Source organism: Ascaphus truei, chromosome 3 (genome assembly GCF_040206685.1).
Source record: "Ascaphus truei isolate aAscTru1 chromosome 3, aAscTru1.hap1, whole genome shotgun sequence".
Lineage (NCBI taxonomy): Eukaryota > Metazoa > Chordata > Amphibia > Anura > Ascaphidae > Ascaphus > Ascaphus truei.
This window is the reverse complement of record NC_134485.1, coordinates 205,640,452-205,658,735: the sequence shown is the minus strand read 5'-3', so window position 1 is coordinate 205,658,735 and position 18,284 is coordinate 205,640,452.

Below are 18,284 nucleotides of genomic sequence, written 5' to 3'. Positions count from 1 at the left end.
AGGACTACCACGGAGCTTGGCACCACCCCCGGATGTGCTCACGTGAGGTCATGATGTCGTGCACCGCTCCCCAGCTGCGCGGCAACTAATCTCTTGCCACTTGTCTCCTGCAGCCAATCGCAGCTACCGCTTGGGCCGCGCCTCCGCTCTGCCTCCTGTCCCATTGGTTCCTACTTCCTATTTATACCCTGCTCATGCTCAGAGTCATGGATGAGCATAACTTTTGTGACCTTTTGTTCCTGCATTCTGTTTTGCCTTGCTACTGCCTTGCTAGTGCCTTGCTGCTGTTTCTCTGTTGCTTTCTTGTGTGCCGACCTTGCCTCTGACTACCCGCACCTCTTCATCCCAGACCTCGGCTTACGGACAATCTACCACTCTCCTGGCTCCAACCCTAGCCTATGGCACAATGGACATTTACCATCCCACTGGCTCTGCCCCTGGATCTCAGCAAGTACTCTCACTAACCCAATCTCTCCAACCCAGACCCGGCTACGCTGACTATCCACCCTCAAGGCGTGAACGGGGTCCTACCTTGTTCATGGTGAGCGCAAGCATTACAGACACATGGCCTGCAGCAGCCAATAGGGCTCCCGGAATCCCACTGCATTTGGCTCGCTCAGGGGGACCAGGCCAGTCGGGAGAGGGCGCTGGATCCAGCAGGTAGTGTCTCAGAGCCAGTGGCTTTGAGAGTAGGCCTCGTGTATTCCACCTTAGGCCCCAGCTAGGCCCCGACTCACAGTAGCTTGTGGTTGCTGCAGGGAAGGCCCCTTAGATAGGGACGCTTCACCATTTACTGTCTAGTGTCAGGGCACAGTGAAGATGCCGCACGGTGACTATGGCCTGTGCTCTGGGACCAGACCCCCTCCATGGTAAGAGACACTGTATGGTGATATTATCCATGCCGGAATTCATCCAATGCCGAGGTGGACACCATCGCGAACGACGTTGCTGGATCGGCGGATCCCTGTTGCTAAGTCTGCCGCACCGAGTACTGGACTACTCGGCAGGTACCTCAACTAAGTGCACTCTACAGGATAACACTATCTCCTATACTTTTGGGTGGGCCCTGACATTGGGATAAAAGGACATCAGGGTATTGGTGCCAAGCACCCTATGTACATTTGGGAGACATTAACTGGTGGTATCAGGTTGGGGCACTGTTATACTGTGGTTAACAGGGTACTGTGGTCTGTGTTCAGTAAAAGTTTTTGTTATATACCGACTGTGTGTATTATTGTTATTGTTCCTGTAAGGGGCCTATCCCACCACGTTGGGATCCTTTACAGGTGGAGGCGCTGCTCCGAGATGAACCAGAATCACCCAAGTCTCCCAGTGGCGGAGGCTTAGACTTCAGCACCATATTGCCCTGACGGTCAGACACTCTTACTGAATAGCATCTTTGGTGTCCAGATGCAGAAATGTATTCTACCCTGTTCATATGAATACTATGCCCCACTTTCCATTCCCTGAGCAACCTCTTTATTTCAGCGTGTTCTGCAGCCTTGCGCTGACCCTCCTCCCCTTGTGGTGATACCCCTACCATAGGTGTGACAGGCCAGATAGGTATAACAACACCATTACTCATGGGAGCATCAGGCATTACTCTGACAAAGCCCTAGGGGTCATAGTGGTAGCGCTAGGGGGAACAGCATCAGGGAATACTGGAACAGGGCAGGGCGGGCCGGGCACATTATAGTCCTGTGAGTGGGAGACTAAAGAGACCTCCCGGAGCGGAGCCATAACAGTGTCCACAGTCCTGGCAAGGCTCTGTAGGCCAGAGCCTCTGACAGCACTGGATTCAGCCGCAACAGCGGCTGCAGCATGAGTGCTCCATTCTTCTCTCCCCCAGCACTGCAGGGAAAAGGAGTCCACAGACTCAGCACTCACCGGAGCGGCATCGGTGTCAAGTAAGCTCACCCGGCCGGGCAGCTTTGTGGCCTTCTCTTCTCCCGGTGGGGGAGCTTCAAGTGACGTCACATCACAGACATCAGGATTGGTGCCAGCCTCAGGAACAGGCAGGATGAGCGCCAACTCTGAAGCATTGGAGGCTGCGACCGGTACCTCAGAGGTTGTAGCACCCTCGCTGTCAACGTGGATTTGTCGACGGTCACCGGCAACTTTTACCGGAACCTGCAGCTCCGCAGCATACTCGGGTATGGTGGAGGTAATGGCAGGGACCTCAGTGATGTCATCAGCCTCCACAGGATCTCTCATCCCAGAGCAGCTTGCCGGAGCAGCAGTGAAGCACGGATGACTGGACAAAGGAGCGGCGTTCCTTCTGAGTGGTTCTCTGTCACTGGCAGGTAAGACATCACCAGCGGGTTGCAGGGAGCTGAGCTGGAAATAGGGCACTCTGCACACAGCACACTGAGCTGAAGCCTGCAGTTCTTCTCCTGTGGCTCCATATACTGCACATACCCCCAGCATCTGGTATGTCCCATCTTCATTAGTGACCACTGCTACTCCGCCAGGCAAGCGGTACACATTGTCCATATCCTCCAGAATAATCTGCATTGTGGAGCAGGTAATGCAGCTTGCAGACACAACCAGCATTGGTGAGAGTGAGACAGTGTCTGGCTTCTCACATCCTGTTGCTCCTTCAGGGCCCACTCAGCTCTTTCCCCTGGTGGATAGTATAGTCCAATCTGGAGCAAACAAGGGGGAGGGGATTCAGCAGTTGGCACTGTTTCTGCAAACTGTAAGTCAGCAAAAGCTTGCAAGTTGATGCAACTTTTGCAAAAAGAGCACATGGCTTACCTGGTAGGAGCGGGAACCGCCATTTTGAGTTAGTAAACAGTCCATGCGGCCCCAGTTCTCTGGAACCACCATTTTGAAAGCACAAAGTCCAGCATCATCATGTCTCCTTGAGAGCAAAACACCATCTTGTGAGGACTTGTGAGCACATATGTGAACTCTTTTATTCAGTAACGAGCCACACAAAATAAAGCACAATTCTTTCTTTCTTTCTTTTGAGTACCACGCACCCTGGTATAGCTTCAGGGAACGTCTCACAAATCTCTGCTGCAATAGTCTCTTTATTGCTGAGTACACAGGGATCTCCGATGCCACCTCAGAGTCCCTGTCCCCTTGCTGCTATTCTTCGTTGTGGGATACAGAAGGGTCAACACACCTCCCTGGTGTAGCCTCAGGTAGACGCCCCAACTGCAGTGCTAGGATGGGCTGCAGGCTCCCTGGTGTAGCCTCAGGAACCTGATCCCCGTCCTTTTCCTGGGTATTCTGATAGGGTATCCACGCTTCGTTGGTGTAGCCTCAAGGAAGATGCCCCAAATTCTATTTAAACGGAGTGTATGTGGGTATCCACCCTCCCTGGCACATAGCCTCCGGGGGGTCGCCCCACAGAATAGCAAGTCTTTATTAGGGTATCCACACGCCCTGGCACATGGCCTCCAGGGGGTCGCCCCAACATAGCAAATGTCCTTTTTGGGTAACCGCCTCCCTGGGGAAGCTTCAGGGAGAGATTCCCTTTTCTTCCTTCACTGAAGAGCCTGTTGCTGCTGCATACAAAGTCCCAAACACTCCTGTACTGTCGGCTGTCTCTGAAAACCTGTCCTGTTGGTAAAACCTGTCCTGTTGAGGGAGCAGTTCAATCTCAGCAGCACCTCCAAATGTAGCCCATCTACCCCCACCCCTAAGTGAGATTAGGGGGTGTGTGTTCTCTCCAGCTACTTGTAGGTGTTTGGCTGCGTACCTGTAGGTAACAGGAGGGCTGAGCGCTCTGCGGTGTTGTGGGGAGAAACAGGACAGGAAGGACAGGTTACCTTGGTCTCACTTGGTGCAACGCCTCCAGCCAGCAGGAATCCCATGTAGATATTCAGGGGATGGACCTCTACTGACACTCCTCCATTCAGCAGAGACAGTAATACACAGCATGTCTTTTCTGATTGTTTATTTGGCAGTCAGCTCACAGGACATAGATTAGCAGTTCTCACATATCCACCATCATCATATGCTTCTTTCTCTCCTTCTGTCTAAATCAGAGCCCTGGCTCAGGCAGCATAATTCCCTTCCCTCCCAACCCCTCATGGGTGGGAGGGAGAGACTTCTCTCTCTATGTGTTGACTGAACTTCTTCCTTGAACAATCTTTCCAGAACTCTCCAATTTGGGAGGATGTCACAATTTATCATCTTTGGGGAGTGTCTAACCCTGACTCATAGCAAGCCAGATCCAGATCCAGATTGGCCCACAAACACCAGGGGATATTCCAACCAATATCCACCCCTCAGATTGACATCCTCAGAAGTTGCTAGGCCCGCCCTTGAATACTGATTACATCATTCAAGGCTGTAACATACACACACAGGCCTAATGAAGGAAGTAACCTATCCACTGCCTGCACTAACAGGACAGACAGAGGAAAGGCCAAGGGAAAAGAAGTAACTGCCGGAAGGCTATGTTATATTTGTGTACTTACAGTAATAGAACATTCTTTAAAATGTATTGATGTACTCAAAACAACATATTTATTTATAACAACATTTATATAGCGCCATTATCCAGGAGCTGAGTACTTAAGAGTACTTTGATTTTCTCTCTCTTTCTCAAAATGAATTTGAGAAAAAAACAACTTTGGTTGCAAAGATTATCACCTGCTCACTGGCAGGCGGTATTGTAGCACAGTTTTAAGAAATGCTCTGCATGTAGAGGGGAGTGGGGGTTAAATCTGACTTATTTTTTTTTTTCATTTTATATTGATACTTCTCAGAATGCGCGCAATGCAGTATTTTACTTATGAGATTACTAGTAGAAGCATTATAAGATTTACATTAGATTAGAGGCCATGACAACTTTTAGCAGTGCACAGAAAAAAGAATAGGCTAACAGCATTAGGTAGCAGCAAAACTATATTTTAAATCACTCATCTGTCACGAAGCCCCAGTGGAACAATGAGGTATAGGTAGTATATAAATGTGTCCATTCTGCACACGTCTGAAACCACTGGGTTGTTCTCACAGAACATTTGTGAAAGTGCAGAGGTCCCCTGAGTAACCGTTGCTCTCTGTTTTCCAGCACAATGACAAAAGTGGATAAATCATCACGCTCAAAGATTTTCAACAGAGCAAGTGATGAGAATGATTCTCTAGATGTACTGCCACAAACACTAAACCAATCTAGCAGCACTGGTAAATATTTGTTATATTATATATTATCCATTTTAGCAAGTGTAGTCAACCCTGATTTTTTGTTTTCACTAAATCATTTGTTTTAAACACCACTAATATGTATGTTTCCTTTTATTTTGACTCTTTTTTTGAGCAACACAGTAGGCTAACACGCAGGCTAACCCCACCAGCTAAATGCTATCCAAAGACTATTTTGTAAATCTTCGAGGCAAATATTTTGATCACCTGCTCCTCTAATTTCATGTCTTATTTGTGGTAACTGGGGCTCATATTTTCTAAGTGGTACTGTTCTACAAGAGTCTTGCTCGAGCTGGAAGACACCTTAAGGTCCATGCACTGTAAGGTGTCTCCCGGCACAAAGAGGTGTCTTATGGAACTGCACTGCTTTGTAAGCCTTTGTTCCGTCTATAATAAAAGCTAGTCCTAAAATTAAAAGCAAATGATAATTGTTTGACAACCATGTTTAAAAACACTGTGACTTGCTGCCTCGTTCAACCTGAACCCGTAGTATGTATGTATGTATATCTTAATTTATATATCACCATCCCTGTACATAGCGCTTCACAGCATTCACATATAATGGGTATAAGTGCTTCAGACATAAATGTAATATTAAGTAATGGAGTCCCTCCCAGAAGAGCTTAAAATGTAAGTGGTAAGTTGGAAGAACGTATAGAGAAATTAGGATGGTGTTCTGGTAAGTTCGTCTGTATGGGGCCAAGGTCAAACTATGAGGAGTATAGCGTCAGCCACAGAGCTGTCGGCCTCATATGCTACATTAAGGAGGACGGTTTAAGATGGGTGTTAAAGGTGAATAGAGAGGGTGCTAGTTGAATAGACAGTGTACTAGTCGAACATTGAGGGGAAAGGCATTCCAGAGGTGTGGGTCAGTAAGTGACAAAGGTTTTCGGCAGGAGAGGGCTGCAGATACAAAAGGGGTAGACAGAAGACATCCTTGAACAGAACATAAGCGTCTGGACAGTGTATAGCAAGAAATTAGGGCTGAGATGTATGAAGGGGTAGAAGAATGTGTAGCTTTAAAAGTGAATTTGGGCTCCCTTTGTGGGTTTTTTTTTTAGTATACAGTGCCACGCTCAGTAGCACTCCTTTTTGACATATATATATATATATATTGTGTGGTCATTTGTGGGGTTTATATGAGCTTACTGGGTATCTGTGTGTTTATTAACTTTTTCCAGGTGGTCTCAGCTGTTTTGGAGGTTAGTGGCCCCTCCTCCACAGGTTTTAAGCTCGACCCTCCCCACTTTCCATATATACAGATCTTTTCATGCAGCTGTTTGTGACAGATCCAATGCAGATCCTTCTTCCTGTAATTATACAGGTAAATAAGAATTTTAATCAGTCAGTGTTAGGACTTGCGATATTATGGTCATGCCTTGAAGTGACTCGCAGGCGTATAATGCTTTGGCCAAAGGGTTAAACTAAATGACCCTTTTTTCAAGATATATATGTATTTCATTGTGTATTTTTGTCATATTGGAAGTAGCTTTGGGCTCCCTTTGTGTTTTGTTTTTTGTATTATAAAACTGTATACAATAAGTGTTTTTCATGGGAAAAAAATCTATGGCCAAATCAAACATGCCACATCTACGCATGTGAAGCGGAGAAAAACAGCAATGCATAGATAAATCTCAATTTATGTGGTACATAGACTTTTCCTATCTCTGCCAATTGTTTCATATAACTTTTACCCTTGTTCGGTGCCACAAACAGGCCCAAATCATTTGGAAAATAGCTTGATACGCATACATAAAGATGCAGTTTTAGCATAATTCCAATGTCTAACCATTGGAGCTTTAAACATACCCCCAAAACCATATTTTTCATGCCACGGTCATACTGCATTCCAAAACTTATTCTGCGTTTCTTCTGACCAGTCTATTCAGCTTAATTTGCCTTCCACTGATGTACAGAAATATCTAATTATCTGGCTATTTCTCATAAGTAAAACGTTTTTTAGTGCATTACTTTTGAAACAGAAACGTATTCCTTCAATATACACGTCTTTGCAGCCTTGGAAAAAAACAGCATACAGTATGCTGATACATGGTTCTTAGTAAAGAAAGCGATTGAACTACATGAGTGAAAGAGCAAATGAATGTTTTCAGCCCCATTGTTACTTCAAGTTGAACTTTGCTGAACAGTGTGTTTCTTGTTTTCTACTTCACGGACTTTACATGAAAAGCAAGGTCAGTTGAAGAACAAAGGCAAAAATAATGTTTCTCTGACACTTTCGACAGTAATACAAGTTGCTCATTACATACTGTAGTTGGTGCTTCCAGTTCCCTGACAGTTACTGAAAGGAAAGCCATGTAATGATTATGTAGAGACACAGCACCAAGACCCTACAGCAGAGGAGTGCTGACTGACCAGAAAACAGACGCTGGCAAGCTATGCACAATGCTCTTGTGTATAGTCCGTTTGTGAGTGTGCCTTTATCTTTTATCCTTTTACTATTATTAAACAGTATTATGCTATGTCCCTCTCTCCTTTTTATCTCTGAAGCCTGAAAAGTTTGAAGAAACATTTATAAAGGTGACATCAACCACCAATCCACATCAGAGAAGATTTTCTGTCAAGTAGGGACATATCTATTTTATGTGGGACATCTCCTAACACAAGAAACTGTATGTGAGTGCACAAATTGTTGGGTTTATATTCACACACCTTATACCTGTACACACTAAGCTGTGTAATTATTAAATGAGCAATCCACATTTTTTTTAATGGTACTTCAATCTGGGTGTCTAAGGCCGAGGCCATACTAGATGCACGTGTGCCTGCCACAGAGGTGATTTATGGCCTAGCAGGAGACGCAATGGGGAGGTGTGGCTGTGATGTCATGGAGCTGGTTCGTCCTCATTGGCTGAAACGCTCACATGACCCAGCCGTTGCGCGACAAAATCAAATTATTTTGTAGCCCTAAAAATTGGCCGTGCCAACCCTCTCACGCACTGTAACGCTTGCGCTCACCACGAACAAGGCAGGACCCCGGTATTGAGGTGGGAAAGTGTAAAACTGCGTACCCACAGCAGCGGAGGCACGCCTGGAGGGTGGATTGTCAGCGTAGCTGGGTCTGGGTTGGAGAGAGCAGGCTAGTTGGAATACTTGCCAAGGTTGTACGGAGGAGCCAGTGGTATGGTCGGTGTCCGTAATGCCGAGGTCTAGGGTTGGATTCAGCAGGGTAGTAGAGTGTCCAATAGCTGAGGTCACGGAGGGAGAGGTATACATAGTCAGAGGCAAGCCAGGGTCATTATCAAGAGAGAGGTCCAAAGACAAGCTGGAGTCATACCCAGAGAGGGGTCCTATGTCAAGCCGGGTCGGTACACAAGAAAACAAACAGCAGAGGGGCAAGACAGATGCTAGGGACAGGACGTGGAAAGCACAAGGCTACCAGGAACTATGCACAGCAATGAGTAGACCAAGAGAGCTGGGTATTAGTAGGCTGAGAGAGCCAATGCACAGAGGGGAGGAGCGAAGGCGTGGCCTCCCCAGAAGCAGGGATTGGTGCATGGTGCAGGGAACAGAGGGGAGTGAAGATGAGGCTTGAACACGCAGCTGGGCAGTGGTGCACGCGCCGCGCAATTTGAACGTGCATTACAGACGGGGCGGAGCCCAGCTCTGTGGGAGCAGTGAAAGCCCTGCGTGGGTGCGCGCTCTGTAAGCTGCGCAGGATGCTGAGAAGCAGCAGGTAAGAAGGGAACACGCCGCGGGGGACGTGTTCCCCGATTCCTCCCTTGCACTCTATGGTCATCTTCATTGCGGTACGGCCATTTGTTTGTGGCGCGCCCGCCGTCGCTCTCACCATGGCCGCGGCCTAATGGAGCTGATTCATGCTCTCTGCTACAAATATAACAGTGGTCATCAATTGATAGTCATTACGTCATCTCTTGATGATTTCGCAGTTTTCTACTAGCTGCCTGAGGGAGGCTGACCCTGGCTTATTTATCAAAGTCATTTGTTTGCACAAATTTTGTAAAAACAAACAAACAAAAAAAACAAAACAAAAAAAAAAAAATATATATATTGTGACAAACGGCTTACTCCGGGGCTCCGTCGTTTGTCCGGGACTGTTTAGAACACGGTCTTTTAGGGTAGGTTAAATGATGAGGCGTCACGTACTGTTCCTTTAAACAGGCTATGCCTGGTTTATTCAGTCCCAGGCACTGAGACTGCCACAGTGCATACAACAGAAAACAGATCAAAACAAAAGCTGCTCACCTGAGCGATAACTTAACTTAGATATCCCTGACTCAGGGTTGGAAGTGGCTTTTCCACTTCCAACATCAAAACACGGTACTTTTGCAGTCTTACACAAATGAACAGAAAGATTGAACCTGTTTGGGGAAGAGGCTTCTCCCCTCTGTAGTTCAGCAGCCTTCCAGCCTCCTGGCTCTTGTGGGGAGACCAGAGCAAACAGGAAATCAGTCTTTCATACCTGATTCCTAATTAGCATGACAGGTGACAGAAATCAGGCAGCAGACAAACTCTGGTCTGGATCTCTCATCCCTCAGTTCCAGCGCTTGCCAAACTGTGGGATGGAGTGTATGTATTATAAGGCTGCACTCCCAGGCCAAACAGGATAGAAACTGTCTAGTATCCTGGGAGCCCTATATACGGAATTTATTACCATCCCCTGGTTTCTGTCACATATCCTCCCCCCCAGCTCAGACCTCGAGGGATGAGCGACCATGGATATTAGGGAGTGCATCCTTGACAACCCGTCAGCATTGCCATGTTTGTGCCCTGACCTATGTTCCACAGAAAATTTAAAGGGTTGTAGGCTTAGGAACCACCTGGTCACTCTAGCATTCTTTTCCCTGTTTTGACACATCCAGGTAAGGGGTGCATGATCTGTGACCAACCGGAATTTTCTCCCCAACAGGTAGTATTTGAGCGTCTCTACAGCCCACTTTATTGCGAGACACTCTTTCTCTACTATGGAGTAATTTTTCTCCTGGGGATTTAGTTTCCTACTTAAATAAAGGATGGGGTGCTCCTCACCTTGAGACTCCTGGGAGAGTACCGCCCCCAGCCCTACCTCAGATGCGTCGGTTTGGACTACGAACTCTTTGGAGAAGTCAGGTGTGACCAACACTGGTTGGGCACAGAGAGCTTCTTTCAGGCTTCTAAAGGCCTGTTCGGTTTCGGGGGACCACTTTACCATTAGCGGTCCTCTTGCTTTTGTGAGGTCAGTTAGTGGGGTTGCCTTAGTTGCAAAATTGGGAATAAACCTTCTATAGTACCCAATTAACCCCAAAAAGGTCCTTACTTGTTTTTTTGTAACTGGCCTTGGCCAATTTTGTATCGCCTCCACTTTGAGTGTTTGGGGTTTGAGTAAACCTCTGCCAATAGAATATCCCAGATACTTGGCCTCCTCCAGACCAATAGTGCATTTAGCGGGGTTAGCAGTTAGTCCAGCAGACCGGACTGCGTCAAGCACAGCTTGGACCTTTGGAAGGTGGGATTGCCAATCTTCACTATGGATTACCACATCATCCAGGTAGGCGGCAGCATACCGAGCATGTGGTTTTAAAATTTTATCCATCATTCTTTGGAATGTGGCGGGAGCTCCATGTAAGCCAAAAGGCAACACCTTATACTGAAAGAGGCCGTCTGGGGTTGAGAAGGCTGTCTTTTCTTTTGCCCTTTCTGTGAGGGGAACCTGCCAGTACCCTTTTGTTAGGTCTAGGGTTGTGAGATATCGGGCTTTGCCCAGTCTCTCTACAAGTTCATCTACCCTGGGCATAGGATAAGTATCAAATTTTGACACCGCGTTTAGTTTCCGGTAGTCATTACAAAACCTTGTTGTACCATCTGGCTTTGGGACTAAGACTATAGGGCTGTTCCACCCACTTTGGGATTCCTCAATTACACCTAGTTTTAGCATTTTTTTAACCTCTAAACTTATAGCCTTTCTTTTGGCCTCTGGGATTCGGTACGGTTTAAGGTTAACTCGGACCCCCGGTTCAGAGACTAGGTCATGTTCAATTACGCTAGTTCTACCTGGCCGTATAGAGAAGATTTCTTTGTTTCTTTTCACTAAATTCTGAACCTCTCGTTTCTGATGAACAGACAGGGTTTCAGCTATGCTAACCTCTGGGTCAGTTTCTTGATTCTCTGACGGACCTGGGGGTACTAGGGTTAACAAGACTTCTCTATCTTTCCAGGGCTTGAGTAGGTTTATATGGTAAATTTGCTCAGGTTTCCTCCTACCTGGCTGTCTTACCTTATAATTTACTTCTCCCACTCTTTCCAAGACCTCATATGGCCCATGCCATTTAGCAAGGAATTTACTCTCCACGGTGGGAACCAGAACTAGTACCCTATCACCTGGAGAAAAAATTCTGACCCTAGCACCCTTATTATATGTATTCCTCTGTGCTTCTTGAGCTTTCTCCATGTGTTCCCTCACTATGGGTAGGACTGCAGCAATGCGGTCCTGCATCTGGGCAACATGCTCTATTACACTTCTGTAAGGGGTAACCTCGTGTTCCCAAGTCTCTTTGGCTATATCCAGTAAGCCCCTTGGGTGTCGGCCATACAATAGTTCAAACGGGGAGAAGCCTGTGGATGATTGGGGAACTTCCCTAATGGCAAATAACAGGTACGGTAACAAACAATCCCAGTTTTTCCCATCTTTATCAACCGCCCGCCGTAACATGCTCTTTAAGGTTTTATTGAACCTTTCCACTAAACCATCTGTTTGTGGATGATAGACTGAGGTTCTGAGATGCTTGATTTTTAGGAGTTTACATAGCTCTTTCGTTACTTGGGACATAAATGGTGTTCCCTGGTCAGATAGAATCTCTTTAGGAATCCCGACCCGGGAAAACAGAACTACTAACTCTTTTGCTATGTTTTTAGCTGAGGTGCTACGTAGGGGAACTGCCTCCGGATATCGGGTGGCATAATCTAATATTACCAATATATGCTGATGTCCCCTAGCAGACTTTATTAGGGGTCCTACTAGATCCATAGCAATCCGGTCAAATGGTACCTCTATTATGGGAAGGGGTACCAATGGGCTGCGGTACGCCTTGAACGGGGCGGTGATCTGACATTCTGGACATGAGGAACAATAATTCGTAATTTCTGCCAGAACCCCAGGCCAATAGAAGCTTCGGAGAACCTTTTCTTTTGTCTTTTCCACCCCTAGGTGTCCCCCCAATGGATGACTATGTGCGAGGTGTAATACTACGTTACGGAATGTCCGTGGTACCAACAATTGTTTAGTTGTAACTGATTTCCTTTTATCAACCCGATATACTAGGTCGTTCTCTACCTCGAAGTAGGGGTAAGCAAGTGACCTATCTGGTTGGCCAGGAGTACTATTCTGGTCCCGTATATTTCCCCTTGCTACCGCTAATGTGGGGTCCTCCCACTGGGCTTTCTTAAAACTCCCAGGACTGACCTCTAGGTCAGCGAGGGTCTTATCCGGTTCTGGGGTGGTAAGTGTCTGCTCAACATCTTGATTTGGGGTATTCCCTACCAAAGTAGTGATGGGGAAGGGAATTTTACAGCACTCCTCCTTTTCCCCCTTCTTATTTGGGCCCTCGTCAACCTCCATTTCTGAAAAAGGGAAAGGATTTGTTTCTTCTAATACTTCGTTATGGTCCGCTATTGAACTCTGGGCGCTATTCTGAGCGGGGAACCACATTTTTAGAAAATGGGGAAAGTCGGTCCCTATTAACACATCATGTGCCAGTTTGGGTACAATACCCACCTTGAAATCTAAAGAACCAAACTCTGTTTCAAAAAAAACATCAACAGTGGAATATTCATGATTATCCCCATGTATACAACAAATTGCCACTCTTTGTGAACTGTTTCCCTGTTTCTTCTTAATGGGCAAGAGGTATTCGGACACTAGTGTGACCATGCTCCCAGAGTCAAGAAGTGCCCGAACCCTCTTACCATTAACCTTTACAAATGCCCACAGATGGTTATTCAAGGGGTCCTCTGGGCTAGGGCCCATACATTGGGACAACAGCGAATAAGGTTCCACGCTGTTGCATTGCATGGGCTCATCATTTAGTGGGCAGATTTTTGCTGTGTGGCCCCTCTCATGACAATTTACACATTTAGGTACATAGTCTGTGTCCCACTTAGAGCCTTTTCCCGGCTCCCCATGTTGGCTATTGCCCTTAGTGTGCGAACCACTGTTGCTGGTGCTGCGTGAAGGTGGTCGCCGCTCTTCAGCGCCCCTTAAACCCGGTACCCTTTTACCGTCTCTGGAAGAGTCCTGGAACCTCGGGTAGTGGGGTTGCTCCACGACTGTGGGTTGCGGGTGCTCTTCTGCTGCATTGTACCTTTCTACGAGGGCCACAAGCTCATCCGCATTGTGGGGGTCACTCCGACTGACCCAACGGCGTAAGGCAGAGGGAAGTTTCCTCAAGAACTGGTCCATGACCAACCGTTCCACGATGTGGCTGGCTGAGTTGATCTCGGGTTGTAGCCACTTCCGGGCGAGGTGGATTAGGTCATACATCTGGCTTCGGGTGGCTTTATCCATCGTGAAGGACCATGCGTGAAACCTTTGGGCGCGAACAGCCGTGGTTACGCCGAGGCGGGCGAGGATCTCGAACTTCAATTTTGCATAGACGTTAGCTTCGGCTGGCTCTAGATCAAAGTAAGCCTTCTGGGGTTCGCCGCTTAGGAAGGGTGCGATTAGACCAGCCCACTCAGCTTCTGGCCATCCCTCTCTCTGTGCTGTGCGTTCAAACGTGAGAAGATAGGCTTCCACATCATCCGAGGGTCCCATCTTCTGAAGGTAGTGGCTTGCCCTGGTCATTTTCGGAACTTGGGCTGCCGCTGCCAGTGGAAGGTTACTGATAGTCCCCCTCAGGATCTCGAGTTCCTGCTGAAAGCCCTGAGCGAACCGCTGTTGCTCCTCTCTCAGCAAGCGGTTTGTCTCTTGCTGGTTTGCATTCGCGTTTTGCAGGGCTTCATTCGTCTGTTGCTGGTTTGCATTCGCCTGTTGCTGGTTGGCATTCGCCTGTTGCTGGTTGGCATTAATCTCTTGCTGGGCTATTAGCAGCTGTTGCTGGGCTGCATTCGTCTGCTGCTGGTTTGCATTAGTTTCTTGCTGGGCTATTAACAGCTGTTGCTGGGTTTCATTTGCGTCTTTCTGGGCAGCGACATTGCGTACCAGCGCACCCACCACGTCTTCCATCTTGTTTGCAGAGGATGAAAAAAACTTTTTTTTTTTTTTTCAAAGTTCTTCAACCCGCAGACCCCCTAGTGTTCTGCCCGCATTCTCCACCATATGTGACAAACGGCTTACTCCGGGGCTCCGTCGTTTGTCCGGGACTGTTTAGAACACGGTCTTTTAGGGTAGGTTAAATGATGAGGCGTCACGTACTGTTCCTTTAAACAGGCTATGCCTGGTTTATTCAGTCCCAGGCACTGAGACTGCCACAGTGCATACAACAGAAAACAGATCAAAACAAAAGCTGCTCACCTGAGCGATAACTTAACTTAGATATCCCTGACTCAGGGTTGGAAGTGGCTTTTCCACTTCCAACATCAAAACACGGTACTTTTGCAGTCTTACACAAATGAACAGAAAGATTGAACCTGTTTGGGGAAGAGGCTTCTCCCCTCTGTAGTTCAGCAGCCTTCCAGCCTCCTGGCTCTTGTGGGGAGACCAGAGAAAACAGGAAATCAGTCTTTCATACCTGATTCCTAATTAGCATGACAGGTGACAGAAATCAGGCAGCAGACAAACTCTGGTCTGGATCTCTCATCCCTCAGTTCCAGCGCTTGCCAAACTGTGGGATGGAGTGTATGTATTATAAGGCTGCACTCCCAGGCCAAACAGGATAGAAACTGTCTAGTATCCTGGGAGCCCTATATACGGAATTTATTACCATCCCCTGGTTTCTGTCACAATATATATATATATATATATATATATATATATATATATATATATATATATATATATATATATATATATATATATACAGTGGTTGACAAATCACCAAAAAATCTACTCACCACACAAAAAAATCTACTCGCCACCTAGTACCAAACGTGTGCTGCTTGGGCCAATATTTACTCGCCCGGGGGTTAAATCCACTCGCCCGGGGCGAGCAAATGTATAGGTTTGTCGAACACTGTATATATATATATATATATATATATACATGTAGAGGTATCAGTACCGTGTTAGCCGAGCTTCAATAATCAAAAAATAAATAGATGATACCGTTCTGTGGCTAACGAAATGCTTTTATTTGTGTGCGCTTTCGAGATACACTGATCTCTTCTTCCGGCGATGTTACAATGAATGAAGCAAAAGGTATACTTAAAAACAGTGTCTCTTGGAATGTTATCTGTGCTGTTCCTTCCCCCGGTGTGGATGTGTTTTATGGCTAGAGGTGTCAAACCTTTTGACACCTCTAGCCATAAAACACATCCACACCGGGGGAAGGAACAGCACAGATAACATTCCAAGAGACACTGTTTTTAAGGATGTGTACACACATCCTCCATTCCAGTTTACTGAGTCAGTGCCTCTGTCTATATATATACTAGCAATATATCTATCTATCTATCTATCTATCTATCTATCTATCTATCTATCTATCTATCTATCTATCTATCTATCTATCTATCTATCTATCTATCTATATATACACAGTACATCTCCCCTTCCCCTGGTACATCTCCCCCTGCTAACTGGCACATCTACCCCCCCCCCCCTTTGCTGGCACATCTCCCCTCCTCCCCCCCACCCGCTGCCACATCTCCCCCGCATATCTCACATGACACACACAGAGACACACAGCCCCGATCCAGGCAAGGACACGCCCCCTCCTTTAGTAGCCACGCCCCCCCCCCGCTCCTGCTCTATCAGATTTGCTGGACACGCCGAGGGAAACTTAGAATTCCATAATTTGGGAGGTGAGTAACATTGGAAGCCCAAAATAGTTGCGTTGACCTACAAATCCGCAGCAGAATGTACAGTGAAGGTTTCGTGGTGCTACGTGGTGCCGTTTCTGAGATTTCGATGCTTTGAAAATACAAACATACACATTATCCCTAGCTCGGATCCCCCTCTGGGCTCCTCATGTTCCCTTTCCTCCGGGAGTGTGCGGGGGTGCGCGTGTGCCAGCAGCAGAATGTGCTCGCATCCGCCGAGTGCCGGGAGGCTGCTGAGGCTGTGCGGGCATTTAGGGAGCACTCCGGCGCACTGGAGGCTCCGCAGCAGCCCAAATCCACAGGGCATCATCATCTTGTTCCCGATCACGCTTGCTTGAGATCCGGCGCATGTGCAGTATCACTCCACAGTCCAGCGGCCATCACAGACTTACGCATGCGCAGTGCAACAGCGTAAGCAGTGGCCAATTGAGAGAGGGCTCTGCGGTGACTACAGCCCCTAGAAAACACAGGGGAAAGGCATCACATGGCGCAAACCAGCCAATAGGGCTGTAGCATTCTCCTGCTAAGGGAAATAGATACTTTTCACACACTAGTTGGAGCTGGGCCGCGGAAGGGGTAGGGTGTGTATGTGCAGGGAGTCAATGAGCCCTGCACTAGGCCAGAGACCCCCCTTAGGCACCAGCCCATTAGTTTAGCGAGATGGCCCCTGTAGTACCAGCGAAAGGGACACAGCCAGGATGCGGCGGCAAACCTGGTGATCAGGTGGTCTGGGGCCAGACCACCATATTGAGAGACTATCTTCAATGGTGATACCATCCACGTAGGAGGTCACCCCATGTGAGGGTGGACGTCATCATTGACAACAACCATCGCTGGATAAGTGGATCCTATCATTCCGTTGTGAAGTTACCGGGTGATAGAGAACCCAGCAGGTACCAACAAGTGCACCAACTGTACACACATTATTTGTGGGCAGCGCTGTCTCACACATTTGGGTGTGTTGCTACTTGTGGACATCAGGGTGGTTGGGTGCATAGGGGCCCCTCAGTACTTTGGGGGATATCCCATTCAGGGTGGACATTGTGTTAGAGGACAGTGTGAGGGTACGGCCGTGCATGGCCTTGTTGGTTGGACTGTTACCATTATTATTCTATGCATGCAGTAAAAACTGATACTCTTATCGGTGTGTTAATTATTGCATGGGGTTCTGTAACAGGGTTATCCCACATAGTAGGATCCCGTACAGGTGGAGGTGCTGTCACCTGATGGACCGGGCACACTCCAGGCTCCCAGCAGCAGAGGCCTAGGCCTCCTGTGAGCTGCATGTAATGCATGTAATGCACCACATACACCGTAGCTGTAATATCTCCCTACAATTGGAAGTACTGCTGAGATCTCAGACCTGGGGTGCCCTACTTAGCAGTCCAAATTGTAAACAAAGCAGACCACTATGTATACGCCCTCGCAGCAACAGGTCCACGACTGGGCGTTAGAGCTCAGAGAACCTCCACAATGCGTGGTCGCAGTGGGATGAGTCCTGGTATGAGCAACATCAGGATCATTAGTAGGAAATATGACACCGCTTACAAGGGGAGGGCTGTGGTATTGGCCAACAGGCAAGAGATATGCCTCTCAGGTTATAAATATGCCAGAGACTCTGCCCACAGGGTGCCCACTCATATAGCCTGGGCTAGCATCCCCCAAGGCTACATCCCCTCCTGGGCCTTCTACAAGGGTCCCCCAGCCGAGTGCGGCCTCACCTCCTCCTATTTCACTGGGGAGTGGAGGACCATAAATATGGCAACCAGTACTCCAGTGAGGCCAAACGAACCCCTATCCCATGTAACCTTCACCACAAGCACCCCCAAAGAGCCATCAACTGGGCCGGGAGTCCCCCACAGTCACCCCCCTCCTAGCCGACCGGCAAGAAGCTCTATGCTGGCCCCTAGCCCTGGGCCTGGAAATGATAGTCAAGTGGTGGCTCAGTACTAGGAGTGACATTACCGCAATTAGAGAAGGCTTTGGCCATGTCTTTGCAAGTGCAAAATTATAGGAAGCTCAAGGCCTTCTCCGGGACAACCCCCACTCCCGTGGGTGAAGAAAGTATTGATTCCCGGAGGGAACACACCTTCAAGGTGCTTGATGAATGGCCCTGCTCCATGGCAGTGAAACGGCAGCAGATAATGGAGAGCTTCCGACCTCCAGCATCCACCTAGATTAGTATGCATTGC